The following is a 12,412-nucleotide window of genomic DNA, read 5'->3' as shown; positions in this document are numbered from 1 at the left end:
GAGTTTCACTGCTTTCTGACATTACAGCGAAAGGAGTGAAACTGGTTGTGTGCACAGATAACAACTTCCTATATACAGCCTCGTGACTCATCTTTACGGGGAAGCCAGATAGATATCCTTATAGAGGAATTAAACAGATAAACAAGCACACAAAGAAACAACAATCATCTGCGGCCAGGTTATTGCACATTTTCAGCTCAGCAACATTTTTCTATAAGACTTCTGTTTTAATCATAAATTCTTTTCTTTTTAAATTTAAGTCTGCTTTGAAGCATCGATTTGAACATGTCGATTGCTGCCGCATTATTTATTGTAACCACGTAAACCTTATCTTGCCAAAAGGGTAGTGAGCTACAGCTGCTTGTTGCTCAAAGCAGCAAAGCCCTAATAATGCGTAACAATAAGTCTTAATTTAATAAGTTACACAAACATGTATCACCAGTACAGCTGTCATAATGGAGGAAAACAGCTGCAGAGAATATGTGTTGGGCGTTTTTAGCATGTGAGTCTGTGAGGATTGATGCACTTTTGGAGGCAAGGGGCCGTTTGAGGAACTGCAGCTTTCGACACTTCTGTTTTGGCTTCTTTCTTCAGCCCTGGTGGTTACTGCAAGAAAAAAGCCTCAAATGTTCACGCAATGTTCATTAAATATAAATGGTACCACAACTAAACATATTCTAGGGGTTTCACTTCATTGCCACCTCAGAACTTCGTGTACATGTTTGTTTGTTTTTAGCTGATATGTGAATTTAAATTCAGCTCTTTTGATTTTGTAAACGTGATCTTTAAAGCACTGAGATAGAACTCACAGTATAAAGCAGACTGCCAGTTTGCGTCCTGATTCGGAGCTTTATATTTTTATTTTGTCTTTCACGTTCTCTCAAATATGCACCTGAAGGCTCTTCAACATGGCTGCAATGGCTGCTTTGCTTCGGACCATAAAAACCACTTGATGAAGTCCAGAAAATATACGCTATTTATATTTAAATACACACATCCAGCGTGTACCGCTGTGTGTATCTCTGAGACACATGGCGTTTTGGCAAAGCGAGCAGCTCAAAAGTGCTGCATTCACTGGCCTACTGAACGTTGCACTCATAATATTTGATGTTACAAAAAGCGAAATTCCAGCAGAACTCCTAAATACCGTTTTTTAAAAATGCCCTTTTAAAGAGAAACAAAAAAAGCAGTAATTCAGCAGAAACCCAGCGTGCTTACAATGCAGAATTCCTCCACATGAGCCATTATGGCCTTCACAAATCAGAAATTCCACAGCTGCATCCCCTTCAATAACGTATCAGTGTGAACATAGTGCACGAAGACAGTGATAATTGAAGCGCTGAGCTACCCACTGCCTTTTCCTTTGAGTGGAGCTCTGGATGCTGCCAACTCTCTGAATGTTTTCAGTCTGGCATGCTGCCCCTCCATCTACTAAATCGCGCAATGCACTGCAGTCCACTCAATCTGTCAAAGGCACTGAATCCTCTCAATTAGGAGAGCTACAAAGTGTAGCCAAAACACCCCGGTGTTTTCATACCAGTGAATCTGCCAAAGCAATTTATTTATAATACCAATTTATTAATATTGTCTCTTGGTTTCAAAGGAGAACCACGCAAGCTAAGGAGCAAATCCCCAGGGCCTGTGCTGCCTCTGGGAGCTGCAAACATTCCAGTCTGGAGGAAATAAAAGTCGTTTTATTTTGCTTGGTATGAATCTGGACAGCAACGGATATTCATCGTGTAGAAAAAGCTACAGAATAATAAAGAGCAGTCGGTACATCAGAATGCAAATCAGCTGGTGTAACTGCAGAATATTAATGATTATGTGTCCTTTCCCATAAACTATTCATATAAGCAGTTCTTTGTAGCAGTTTGAAGGACTCCATATGGGAGAGTTTCAACTGTAATGGAATCAGATCCACAAGACCCAGATCTTCAGGTGTAACATGGAATCAAATGTGCGGTTATTTTGAGCATGTTCATGTTTCTTAACGCTCACACCTCTGCAAAGATCTATTTAGAAATGTGTGAACGTTTTACAGCACTTGCATTCACTTGTAACCATTTTTTCACACGCTTGTTTAAACAAGACAAATTAGTTTTAAAAGATCTCCGATTCCACGTCCGCCTTCATGTTTGTCAGCGTGTTATTCGTCTTACAGCTACTTCCCTCTTCACGTTGAAGGTTAGTGTTTATCTGTTTTCACTTCCTACCTTTGTTCCGCTTCCCTCCTTTCCCTCCTTTCTGTTCTTGTCTTTCCCTCTGTCTTTGTTGGATTGTCCTCCTGTTTTTTTTCTCTAGTCTTCGGTGTCCGTTCCCTTCTTTTTGACTTTTCCGTATCAACTTCTGTCAGACTATCCCGCAGTCTGCCTGTGCCTCCTTTGGTTTCTTCACCAAAGCAGTGCATTAAAATCTCTTGTTTTACGCCCCGCCTGCCTGCATTTGTGTTTGTTTGAGAATTCCAACTTTACAATTAAATAAGTCCATCTTTATTGTTGTGGGACCTCTAATAAATTACCCCCAAACTACATTAAAATCCTACACATTCTACTGAGTGTCTGTAAGATGGCTGACTGACTGTCTTGGTCAGTACAAACCGTTCTCACTTCCTACCAGAGCGCTGTCTGCTCCCTCCATGATTTATGGAAAATAGTCTGCACCAACACAATGACCTGTCTTGTATTACTCTTACAGAGACGTGGTGTGTGTGTATTTGTGTGTGTGTGTCAGGGATCAGCTGTTCTCTGTTGTCTTTGTTAATGTAAATGTTTGACGGCTTTCAGCTAACATAATGCAGCTTGTGGCAGCCATATTGGATGTTCTCAGTCTTTCATAATAAGAACAGCTGAGTGTTTATTCTGCATTATTATTGCTCTACTTTACTGGACAATGCCAGTTTGTGGCGACTCTGACTCATGAGGGAGACTGTGTCGTCTACCAATAGAAAAGTTGGCGGTTTGCTTCCTGGGAGAACCTCAAGTCTGCTTTTCAAAGAGTCCTTGGGCAAGATAATGAAGCCTGGTGTGTCCATCAGTGTGAGTGTCAATGTTAGACAAGGTAAGAGAAAAGCACTTGGATGAATCTGTGTGTGATGGGGCTACTGAGGCTTGTAGTAAAAAGCTCTATATAACGGTGGGCTTAAAGAAATGACAGATGTACAGCCCAACATTGTTGTTTTGTAACCAGTTTCTCTATAAAGGTGACAGTGGGAAAGAAAAACTCCCTTTTAACAGGAAGAAACCTCGAGCAGAACCAGGCTCAGGCAGGCAGCCGTGCTGTAAATGTATATACATGTGTATGTACAGTATAACAATTGAGAGGGGAGCTCCCTGTCACTGTCATGTCAGTCACACAACAGGTGAAGTGAGCTCAGACGCTCCCTCACCTGCAGTTAAAATATTCTGTTCACGAGGGGCAGCCAATCAGGAGGAAGTTTGCTTAAAGGCAGGAAGAACCGACTGTAGTAGAGTCTGCTTTCATTTATCCTGGCTTAATATGGAATAATGGTCCCTGGTTAGTAGTCTAGACGCAAATTGAAACAGCATTTGATTCAACGACGTCGGCAGGAAGCTTGACGGGTCGATTGAACTCAGTCGTTAATGGTGTGCAAACAGAAAACAACTTCCATCTGCACTGCTTTGACCTTGTGTCACAGTGGAACAGACCGGCTACAAGGGCATGAAAATATGAATTAATGAGTGAACGTGTTGGAGGAATATTAACGACTGAAGTCATTCATCTCCATAAATATAGTCCGTTCTCTCCTGGGCTCGTCCCACAGAAATTATTATCGAGTCAGACTCAGAAATATCAATGACTTTGTTCAGTTTTATACAAACTTTGTTTCTCATTTCTGGCTGAGCTGGATGAGCTACACTTCAAATGGTCATTGTTTTCTATCTATGGAATATTGTTGCATTAGAGCCCCTCGCTGAAGGCCATCCATCCTCTCTGACAGTCCAAATGGCAGCCATTTTAAGCAGGCATGAACGTCGTACACGTTCAATAAGCTGCAAAGTGCACATCATAAACCACAAAACCAAAATGAACCCTTAGCAGTGCTGGAGATGGTGCAGGGTGGATGTGCTAGTCCTCTCTGTCATTTCAAAAGAACAGTTCCCAAACTGTTGTGACAGCCGGCTCTATCTTCCACTCCATCACAGGGTCCTGCCAATAATCCTTCCTCCCAGCGCACACCGCCGTCGCCGCCCGGCCTCAGATACACGCTGTTTAGAAAGGAGACTTCAAGAGCTGCAATGTCCTCGGTTTGTGCGGATATTCAAAGGAATCGTGATCTCGTCTCTGCATCTTTCATCATCACTGGTGCCTCTGAATTTAAATGAGACAGCCCGCCTGCCTGGCAGGCTGGGACGTTTCCTGACTCAAGCCTGGAAGAAAAGTGCACCAGCCATATACTTTGATTACTTGTCCATCTGTGGCCTGACATACCTGTGGTGAGGTCTACACAGAGAAAACACTTCACAAATAACAGGAATCATGAATATTCAGTTTTCACATTGAAAACTCATTCAAGTAAGTCCATAAACTCCGTGTCATAACTATTGTTTGTGATATTTCGTAACGAGTAATAAAAACTTTGTGTTCCCAGCTGTGTTTGATTTTATGTTCATATACTGCGGCTTTGTTCTGTGATTATTTGAATGCCTTCCCCTTTCTGTATTTTGTTAAGCACACATAAAACTGGTAGTGGAGTGCTGGCAAAGATTGTCTCATGCTAATAAGGTACATGGCCAGAGGTTCCACTGTAAAAATGTTGAAATACTGATTATATTATTGCAATCAATCATTGCAAAATAGCTGTGTCTGATTGTGTTCCTGCTGTCACACCGTGTTGTATTTTTTAGATCGACAACTGACCATATTTGGAAAAGACGGGAGTGCTACGATATATCTATGAAGCATATAATAGTCTGCAGAGGTGCAAGGAAACAATACACAAACCTTCTAATTAGTGTTAAGTAAAAATGCTTGAAAGGCATGAATGTCATGTTTAGGCATTAGCTGAGGAGAGGTCACCTATCAGCTACAGCTGCCTGTGTCACCGTCCACCTGTCAAAGTGATAACACCCTTAACTTTAAACTTTAATCGAACAGGAGCGCTACAAAGGAGTAACTGTACGGGTATTATTAGATAAAGAAAGCTGTAAACAAGCTGACGTCATGACTCGTGCACATTTTAACCTGGTGATCTCTGGGGACCGACACACCCAAGTGTCGGTGTTAGAGGAAGTGCAACATTTAGCACAAAAGTTCTTGTAATCAAGACTTTACTAGTCACTGAGTTATGTCCGGCTGATGATCACGAAGCAGTTGGCCAGATGACATCGTGGACACTGGCACAAGTTTCACTTATTGTTTTATTTTTAAATGTAGCCAAACTAAACAGGAATGCTTGGATCCACTGATTCAGACACATCACAGACACGATGAACCAGGAAGAATGGAAATCTGGAAGCCCGGAGTTCCATCTCACCGCAGGCACAGCTAAAGGTTACGTTAACCGATGCTACAATTGCTCTTGATTGCTTTGAGATTTGTGCTGATTGAGTTCCCAAATTGAGTAATTACATTCACATATCAAGTTTAGCTGACACTGAGCAACTCGAAGTGAACGTGACATTTTCCAGATTTCCTTTATTTATTTATTTTTTGTTCCACATGTTTTTATTTTATTTGAAGAAAGATTTCTTGACTGCTTTTCTCCCTTATTGGTAAGTCACACAACTATAAACTTCACTTCCCATGTGTGCTTGCATGACAGAGCACAGGTGGGCTTTATTTGATCTCCATAAAGGCTCTGAGACAAACATTTGCAATGATGAAGATTTATTTACTGAAAGCTTGACTGAATTCACTGGAATTAAACAGGAAGCAATAACAAAAGTGCCCCGGCTCTTTAATGAACAACACTGAGTAATGTAACCTTAATATAAAGAATTTCAGACACACAGCTGGATTGCAGTATTATTCTTGCCAGGTCTCTCTTGGAAATGAGATTTTTAATCTCAGTGAGATTTTTACCTGGATAAATAAAGGATTAATAATTCTGTAAAGAGGTGCTGGATAAGGCTAATTGCTGCTTATCTGTTTCCTGTGACACTTCCAGCTCCAGAGAGACTACAGCAAACATTCTGCTCCTATCACATCTGTACAGAGGCTCCATCTGGCTACCAAAGCTACCCGGGGATTGTTTCGTAGCAGAAGATTTCTTTGTCTTGCTTTCAGCCCAGCATTAGAGAGCTCCATCTCTGGTGTCAATCAATACAACTGCAGCTCTAAGCCCACCACTAGCAGCTCTGCTGTCCCTGTGTCCCACACCATCTTCCTTTCCATCTGTCTGCACAGATCCCTGAGGTCCCTCCTGGCTTCCAGACGGAGCCAGACATGGTCCAACATCAATCAATATTTCTGCAGGGCTGTGCTGATGAGCAGAGCTCAGAGGGTTTCTTTTTTTTTTTTTTTTACATCGGATCAGAGCCAGGTGACATTTCTGAGAAATTTCTGGGAATGGAATGAAAACTCCTAATGGGAAATGGCTTTTAAAATAGTATCAGTTGTTTTGCATGTTTCAGCTCATTAGCTGCTAATTGGAGACATACTCTTTTACACGAGTGACTATCATTAGATTTTACTTTAGCTTCTTATCTTTTAAGCCCTAATTGTTTCCCATTTATTTAAGCAGGATAAAATTTGGTTTGCAAAGATTACAAAGTTACCTGACAGCTTTAATTCAGTGAATAAGATTTCACCCAGCGATAATCTGACTGAGATATCTCAATAAATATATGATGAAATGTTTACATTCCTTTGATATTTGACCTGAATCTGACCTCAGTCACGAGTGCCAAGCCTTACAGAGCAAAACAGAGAATTTACTGATGGATTCTTAAATTGCCGCCTTCAGGGGTTTTGTGCAAGGAGGTCAAAGTTTTGTGTCTCTTCGGTCATATTACAAGACTTAGAGGGCGGCTCAGTCCATCAGGAGTGAGGACAGAAGCTGTCTGATATAAAAATCCTTTCAATGCTTTACCCCTCCTGCCTCTGCACCCAGAATCGAGGGTAATAACTCCTCGCTGCTTTCTGGAGACTTTTCTGTGATGTTTATGATCCCCTTTACCAGCTAGGCCTGAGTGCACAGGAAAAGCATAAAACCTTCTCCAGAATTAGCTTTAACATCTTGCCGTAAATACGACGCACAAAGAGAGAGGAAGATTCCCTGAGACGTTTAAAGGAGGCAGTGAGTTCACAAGCAAAAGATGAAGTCACTTGAAGTACTTGCATCAAGTAACAGCACATCGCCACATGTGGGTCATGTGACTTTGGTGAACAATCTCCTGCCTGGCTTCCACCAGAGCTCGAACTGTAAAAAAGGAAACTGTGGTTGTGACCTTAAAATGGCATCAGAAACGGGACTCTCTGAGTAGCGGTAAAAGCAGCTTCGGGCTGATCTCGAACAACAACTGCATCCATTTCTAACACTCATAGCAGAGCTGCAGACTCAGACATCCAGCCCAGCCTTGTTTTTCTCTGTCTGTCTGTCTGGCTGCCCAGCTCGGCTAAACTGACCCGCTCAGCTTTGGATCTAAGTGACCCCCGTCACCGGCGTGTCTGCGGCTCGCAGCCAAACGCCAGTGGAGTGAAATTTGACGTGGCGGGCGTTTGCTGTCTTCAGCCACAACAGTGAGACAGCGAGAGTGAGAGAGAGGGAGGGGGCAGCCCTGGAGTGAGTGGTGCTGGGTGCCAGGCTAGACATGGAGGCAGGACAAAGTTGACTCTCAACTCCAGCTAACCCCGAGAAGAGCCGGGGGGGTGGGGGTGAGAGCACCAGCGAGGATGCGTGTGTGTGTGTGTGTGGGGGGGCACCCAGAGTCTGGAGTTTCTAGAATAAGAGCCAAATTATTGAATTAAAGACACAATCACGCAGCATCATTACAAATACATTTTAATTAGATTAGTTATAATCAGACTGTTTATTTGATGGTTGTTGTTAAAGCTACATCTAGTATATGATTACATTACATTGTATTAATTAATCATTTTTGAATAAAACACTAACAAAACAAAGCAGAATACTTTATTTAATCTAATATTTAACTGAATTCCTTTATATTTTATTCTTTTTTGCAAAATAAGTTCATAGTTACATGCATGTAATCCAACACATGGCAAAATATGCAAGTAAATTCAATAAACGTTCATATTTATAAAAATAAAATTAAGTCAGCAAGTGTGTTATTTGTTGATTTAGCAATAAATACCAGGAAAATGTTGGGAAATAAACAATAAATTATTTAATAAATGTAAATAAATTGTGAATAAACTATTTCTGCTTTAAAAGCTTCAGATGTGGCCAGAGACAAACCACAAATATGTACAGTGCTGTAAAAATTCTTCACTTCCACCTTGCATGCATTAAAAACACACACATCTCCACCAGCTTACCGACGTCTCACACATCCAACACATTGCTGAGGATTTCAGACAGGCCTTTGATTACGTCTCGCACTTCAGGAAAAAAAAAATCCGGCGAGAGATATTCTTGTAATTTTCTTCTCGTCATCAGTTTGTCTCTCGATGATGGGAGCTGACAGAACTGGGACCGCGGCGCTCGCGCGAAGAGGCCGAACACCTCCGAGTCTTCACTCTGTTGTACCGTCTCATTATTTTCAGACTCCGTCCCTCGACTGTTTAAGATTCACGCCAGGAACGGCGTTTGGTTTGGTTTCCAAGACCCGGCGGGCCTTAAAGGTTTAAAGGAAAAAAGAGAGCGACGGGGAGGAAGGAGGGAAATGCTGACGGCCTGTGACGGCTGTTCGTCATCCACAGTTCTGAATAAAGTTGGTACTTTTATATCTCAGGTTTCCTGCGAATGTCAGTCTGTGTGCTTCCTTTATTTCTCCTTTGTTTCTCTAATAACTGCCCGTTATTTAAATGCATCACAGTGTTCGTTAACGCTACTTTCAACAGAAATTTCAATTCAAACAGTCTCCATGTTAACATCACTATGCTAACATGCCTTAAATGCACCAGCATGCCTCTGCTTACTGTGTTCAGCATCATCGATAAGAAGAAGGATCCGTTTCATTTTGCTGCAGAAACTGTAAGACACACGAAAAACATCAACAGTGAGGATCTGCTGGGGCCCGGTCAGTGAGCAATCTTAGATTTTCTGCTTTCCGTCAGATAAACACAACTCTGACTGCAGACACATTTGAGCCAGTTGTAGATGCATCACAGTTAAACCATCTCAGCTACTGGCTGATAATAGTTTGAGATGCTAACAGTTGGTGCTTCAAGGTGCTGCTTTATGAGCATTCAGGAGAAGAATGAACATCATCAGAATCCTTAAGTTTATTTTTAATTAACGAGGCAGACGTGTCCTCGTCTGGCTGCAGAACAGTTTTCTTATTTCTTTTCTTAGTTTATCGCCTCTGAAAACACACAGAAGCAGCTGTGGTATTATCACAACTTTGCACGTGCAGCAACCGGACATCAGCGCGCTGAATCCTCCTTTGGGTTCTTTGCTGGCTGGGTGCTGAGGCAGGAAGCCAGTTTATAGGTGAGGGACACATGAAACTAACGGGCACATCAAACACCTTTCAGCTGGTTCTCTTTTAGGCCATTTTTAGTTGTCAAGTTTTTCCTGGCTTATAGATTTTTAGCCATCAGAGCGGCAGCGTTTCTTAAAAACAGCTGGACCTCTGTGAAGAGCTGGTGTCACACTCTTCTCTTTTGCAGTCTGACATGAATGAAAGGCCAGATTATTTTTTTACCTTTTCACACTACACAGCAGATTGTGCTCAGTTGCACTTGTGGGCTAAAACAAGATGGCTGCTGCAGACAGAGCTGTGAACGTCTATTACCGAGTTCACACTGGCCTGTAAGTCACACTGAATATCTCAATCTGGAAATTCCCGCAGTTAATAACTGACTCTTGCACAGAAAATCAGAAATGCTTCTGATATCAGTCACAGTCTTTAAATCAGGAATGTGACACTTTCTGATTTCCCCGGGATTTGCTGTTCTGTGTCTGTTGTTTACAAACCTGAAGCCAGAGAGGGAAAAAATGACTTGCTTTCAATGGCAGAGTTATTATTATATAACAAAGCGATATCTCTATATAAATGTGCCCATTTGGCTGATACAGGTGTTAATAGAGCTGGAAATACCTTCACAATGCACTGTCCCTCTTTCATAGCAATTACTTAACAATAACAGGTGCCGCTTTTCTAGCCAAGCCTAAAGTGAAATTGTTGGGCTATTAAAATCCCATAGCTCTGAAAATGTTATCGCCGTCTGCTCCACTTTTAAAATCAACTCGGTCTGCTCTACAGATAAGAGGACAGGTCGTTGGAAGAAATATGGCCGCACTGGTCCTTTATCTGCCCTCGCCAAATGATTCTACATCCACAAGGACGCCCGAGTGAGTGAGTGGATTTGGGATTCAGCAGAGAGCGAGCCGAGACGGCCGAGTTCATTCCTGCCCCGTCGGGGTACATATCAGATAACGTTGTCGCTTTCGGTTTGATCTGTAATTTCCTGGAAGACGAGGAGCGATGTGACAGATGGCGCTCACGGTGAAAGAGCCGCCGAGGACGAGGACATGTTGGGGTGCCGTCAAACCTCCAGCGAGACTGGAGAGCGGGCAGGGACACGAGGAGGGGCCGGCCGTCGCTTCTACTTCTATTTTCCTACATTTTCGCTGCAAAAAATCCCCTGAATGCAAGACAAGAAGACCCCGGAGGTCAAAGAGTTTAGCATTTGTTGAATCACATTAATGTATATTTTGGAGCCTCGCTCCTGCCAGCTCACATCAGATGTTTCTGCTGCTTTCTTTAATAATCAATTAAAGGAACATGCAGTTTTTGTAAGAAAGACCTAAAAATCACAGCTTTATCCCCAGCTCTCTGTTGGTGCTTTAAAACTGGCAGCACTTTATATTAAGGTAAACCTACTCACCATCAACTCTTTGTCTGTTTGCAGATTAATCACATGTTATTAGCTTTTCATTTGTCGTGCATTACTCCCTTTTTTGCGCAACCCTGTTCTACGAGAAGCAGGCCATCAACTTAAGCATTTCCCCTCTAGTTTCTTATAATTACTGTGTAATGTTACCAAGTTAGGAAACTGCTGAGCATGAATCACAATCATAATGTGTTACTTGCTGTGGGGTTTGTGAGGTCAGGGTGGTGGGAGGGCTCGAGCCAATCCCAGCTGTGAGAGAGGCAGCGTGCACCGTGGACAGGCTGCCAATCTGCTGCTGGGCTAACACCGAGAGGCAGACGAGCATTCACACCAACAGCCAAGTCAGAATCACCAATCACCATTTACACTTAGCAAGTTAGCACTTTCATATGATTTCAGTCAATGTTACTATAAAAACATCTGAGCTGATAAATGCAGCGTGCACAGAATCCTTTTTCATTTCTGACTTGTGTCTAATCTTTTCATCTACACTACTCTGTTTTACGGTTTTATCTGCAGCTAACCCTAGCATTATCTGATGTTTTTACTGAAACTGCACCAACTAAAAAATAATAACGCAATGTTAAATGTCAACAAAAATTAAATGTGAAAAGAGTTATCCATAGACCAGAAGTCTGTACAGCGATCAGCATAAAAGTAACCTAATTTTCATCTACAATTATGATGATGATTTAATTCCCAACCAAGCAGATAAAACACACAGATGACATGACAGATGTGTCAGCAGTGGGGCGTAGCAGAGCTACGAGTCACTTCTTCTCATCACAACATCTTTTGCAAAACCACCACGTCCAACTGCTGTGCTGCACTTCAGCAGCATAAATAAATGGCACCAAAATAAACTTTAAGCACAAGTTTACAGTCATTTGATACACAGTCATGCTTCCTTTAACAGGAAATTGAAACATCTGACTTCCTCATTCCTGACAGGCCAGAGGACCACACTGATGGACATCGAGCGCCTATCGAACGGAGGCAGCGCGGCCGCACGAAGATTCTCCTCAAGTTCAAAAGTTCCTCCTGTGAGGAAGCAACTATTCCTGCTTTCAGTGCAGCTCATGGACTCGTTATGGAGCCAAACTCTCAGCTAACACTTAGCATTTATACCTCCGCACTGTTGTGAGCTGGTCTGTCAAACAACATAAAAAACTGGCTGTTAATGGCTGCTGTCCAAGAAATCCACTTCTCTGTTTTGCACTCGTACAAAAGAAAAACTATGAGCTGTCATCTGCAACAGCTGTTCTACTGTTATAAATAGAAAACAGAGCATTTAGCATTTCTTTTGTAATTATAACACAGTGGCATTAAACTAAGGGTTCACAAACACTAGCACACTAATGAAGTCCGCAGCAGTGCTGTAATAAATGTTAACTCTGTGCCATTTGCCTTTTATTTATTTATAGCC

The 12,412-nt window shown here is 42.1% G+C and overlaps 1 protein-coding gene across 4 annotated transcripts in view; it reads right to left on the bottom strand.

Annotated features, from left to right (window-relative positions):
• Positions 1-12,412, bottom strand: part of basp1 (brain abundant, membrane attached signal protein 1) — a 63,123-nt gene that overhangs the window by 29,918 nt on the left and 20,793 nt on the right. For 2 of the 4 annotated variants that reach the window (XR_005698460.1, XR_005698461.1), the window contains exon 3: positions 2,501-9,119. The exons of the other annotated variants lie outside the window; for them this stretch is intronic. The gene's annotated coding sequence lies outside the window, so the exon portion shown is untranslated. Of the gene's footprint in view, positions 1-2,500; positions 9,120-12,412 lie in introns of those variants that run through there. 4 annotated transcript variants of the gene reach the window in all.

Source organism: Simochromis diagramma, unplaced genomic scaffold (genome assembly GCF_900408965.1).
Source record: "Simochromis diagramma unplaced genomic scaffold, fSimDia1.1 OVJJ01000355.1, whole genome shotgun sequence".
Lineage (NCBI taxonomy): Eukaryota > Metazoa > Chordata > Actinopteri > Cichliformes > Cichlidae > Simochromis > Simochromis diagramma.
This window is presented reverse-complemented; position numbering and strand designations above follow the sequence as displayed.